General features: G+C 32.7%; 1 protein-coding gene across 3 annotated transcripts in view; it reads left to right on the plus strand.

Moving 5' to 3' along the window:
* Nucleotides 1–1,036, plus strand: part of LOC105113221 (30S ribosomal protein S10, chloroplastic-like) — a 2,936-nt gene extending 1,900 nt beyond the window's left edge. The window contains exon 4 of one of the 3 annotated variants that reach the window (XM_011009304.1): nt 705–1,036. The gene's annotated coding sequence lies outside the window, so the exon portion shown is untranslated. Of the gene's footprint in view, nt 1–668 lie in introns of all 3 variants that reach the window. The other 2 variants (XM_011009305.1, XM_011009303.1) reach the window with 2 other exon arrangements.
* Nucleotides 1,037–3,425: the final 2,389 nt, after the last annotated feature.

Genomic DNA, 3,425 nt, shown 5'->3' on the forward strand with positions numbered 1-3,425 from the left:
CCAAAAACCCCCTTTTTTTTTTTGGCCCCCCCCCCCCCCCCCCCCCCACATTTTTTTCTCTTATTGCATTCTATATGCAATGCTATGACATATGAAGAATTGAACAACCTCATCACTCGCCTTAATGTTTCCTGGATCTCTTACCCGATTACTAATATGAATGGTGCAGCACTGTTTATTTTAAAAGAAGAAATATTATTTATGGCAAGTGCGAAGTAACAACTGCAATGAATTTCATGAACCTATTTCAGGGGTTTTTATATTAAAAACATTTTCGTAATTAAATGCTTCGACAAAAACTTTCTGACACAGTCTTATTGGTCATGGTTTGGATTTAATTATGTTAGTTTCTCAACAATGAAACCCAGAACCCCATAACTGGTACTTTCTATTATCAATCCCATCTTTTGTTCATTGTTTTATGCTGATTCATTCTTTGTGGAGCTGTGCTTGAAACTGGAAAATGGTTAATGACCTCAATCATCTACATTGCTTTGCATTATTTATTATTTCATCTTCTGCACTACTATTCCTCTTCAAATAGCTAGTCAAACGTGATATTCTCATTGATATTGTAGCTATGGTAACTTAAACATTTTGTTCTGAGGTCTCTCTTTCAGCATATTTTCTTTCTTTTGATCCCCTCTTCTTGATTTAACTTTTAACAGTTCCTGATGTGTATGAAATGAACATTGTTGTACGAGGTTCTGGATTTCTTCCTAGAAGACTAGGCTAAGAAAAGTTGATGTTTCATTCAAGCCAGTGGAAGGTGTTTGCATGAACAAGATTGTGAAGATTGTTTGTCCATCCATCAGTTTCTTTTACCCCTTTCCCTTCTGGTGGTTGATTTTGCAAGCAATATCATGCATGACAAGTCACCAGTGCTGGCTAGATATTGGTAGTGAAATGTAGGTGTATAGAGCTTTTCTGTCTGTTTTTTAGGTTCTGATTTATGTTTTCATTTATTCAAACTTAACAGCTAATGAATAAATCAACCTCAATTTATTTCCCTTTCTAATTCAAGCTCTCTTTTGTCTCTTTGTACAGCACATGTGTGAATTTCATTCATTAGTGGTCTTTAATCTGCAAAGCATGCTGGGAATGATTTCATTAAACAATTTTTTTTGTTTCAGCACATTATTTCATTTACTACTGGGTAAGTTACTTGTGCATCCCAGAGGTCTTATTAACATTGAATTTTTGTCTGAATTCTTAAATAGTGCATGTATAATAGTGTGCCTGGAGTTTTATGTCAAGGTAAAATTTTAGTCCCTTCATAGTTATTCTATTTTTTATGTCAGGGGAGCTTCTTAGGATTTCTGTTGCATCAATATGGTGGAGAAAAATAAAGTAAAAGCCATTATGGAAGCACAACCTCTATAAAATAAGAAACAATTATAACAGTCTATTTGCAAAATTAATTTCATTAGGAAGTTAACGAACACTTAAAAAAAAGATCTTGCCATTTAATACAACTATCTCAAATGGTCTTCTCTTTTCAAGTTTTGGGACTAAGATTAGCTGTTGCTGATCTTCCTCAAAATCCTCATTAGAATCCGAGTCAATAATTGAATGAGCCATTACAATCTCATTCAAGTAGCCAACAAGGTAAGTTCCTTATAATGGCTACTTTTTTGCTCAGTTGCCCAACATCTTTTTCATACTGGGCGGCATTGTTTATAAGGATATAAATAGCAATTTATTTGTTTTTGATGAACCTCTATCTCATTGCATCCTCTATAGAGTTAACTTGTTGCGCTCCTGTTTTTTTATAGCTATAGTGAGTCCTAAATTGGAGTGCATAGCTACCTATGGTTTTTCTTGGGTTGTTAACAATTCTGGTTAAGTTAGTTAATGTTACCCTTGTTTTGTTCTATAAAGTGCTTATGAAAATGTGCTTTTATTTCTGCATTTATTTCCTCTCAATTATTGATTGAATTGGGGAGCATTATAGAGAATGTTACCTCTTGTTTTGTTCTATAAAGTGTTTATGAAAATGTGCCTTTATTTCCTCTCAACTATTGATTGAATTGGGGAGCGTTCTAGAGAACAAGTGGAAGGTAGTTTTGGTTAATGAATAACCAAACAGCCTTGCCTTTATCAAAGGGAATTACTACCAACACCACCACTCAAATATGTCAATTTAGCAATCTGTTCCCATGTTAACACTTGTATTCCTTAGAGAACTACTTAAAAATCAACAATTTCTATTCTTTTGGGAATTAGATAGAGTTGATCAACCATTCAAGGTATGGACAATGGTGTATTGGTTGTGTTGTGAGTCTAATATCTAGCTATCATCCTGCTATATGTCCACTATCTAGCTTCATTTATCACAATTGTTGGGCTAGTTCAATCATATCAAACCTTTCCTTGCTTGTTGGTCAATAGCAGGTCCTCAAGGCATAGGATTATTGATATTACCTTAATTGACCAAGAGTTATGATCAATCAAGAGAAAATGATCGGACCAGCTAGAGTTTTTGTGTAATCGACTAGAAGGTTTTGTCCTGTTCTGAGCAAAAGCTCTTAATAAATTAAATTGATTAGTGTTATAAATTAGTTAGGATTTATATGGTTATCAACAAGGACATAAGATAGTTTTCAATTTGTATACGGATTTATTATTTAATCTTCTTATTTGATATGAATAAATCTATATAGGATTGGATTTAAGTATTTGCATAGAACTCTAACATTGTAACAATATATATAGACCATGCTAGCTATTAGGAAAAAGGGTTAGCCTAATACATGCAATTTCAACATAATTTATCATTCTTTCTAGTTTTTATTACTTTCTTTCACTAATTTCTTTCGTTCTTCTCTTCTTTACATAATAGATGAAACAAATCACTTTTTTAAGGTTTGAGGTTTGGTATCCCCATATTCTATTTGATTTTGCAAGGCTACTATTTGATTATGCTCATGATTCAATTTCTAGTTGTAGTTTCTCCTTATTGGAAACAAGAAATGAAAAACAAGTAGCTTAATTAACCAAAAATTATCTTTCTAGGTCAATATATTAGCATGCCCAATGGGAAAGACTTAATTCCATTAACCAAAAAATATGCCACCAAATAATAATATAATAAAATCATTGTTGTTACACTTTATGAACAATAAATACAAGAGATATAGATAGGCTTGTTTCTTAATCATGAGGAGCTTGATATTCCATCTCCATGTAACCTTATGGATCAACTAGGGTTATAAGAAGGATGATATGGGTTTTTAACATCAAACTCACCCCTACAACATGGAACTCCATTTGGACATAGTTCTACATGCAATTGTTTATATTTCTACCTTTTTTTAATATTATCAATACCAACTATGGATTGGTGTATAAGTGTATTTATGCATCAAACATTGTCATATACACACCTCTCTTACATGAACTAGATAGTGTTATAATATGTTTAC

This window comes from Populus euphratica, unplaced genomic scaffold (genome assembly GCF_000495115.2).
Source record: "Populus euphratica unplaced genomic scaffold, PopEup_1.0 scaffold399.1, whole genome shotgun sequence".
Lineage (NCBI taxonomy): Eukaryota > Viridiplantae > Streptophyta > Magnoliopsida > Malpighiales > Salicaceae > Populus > Populus euphratica.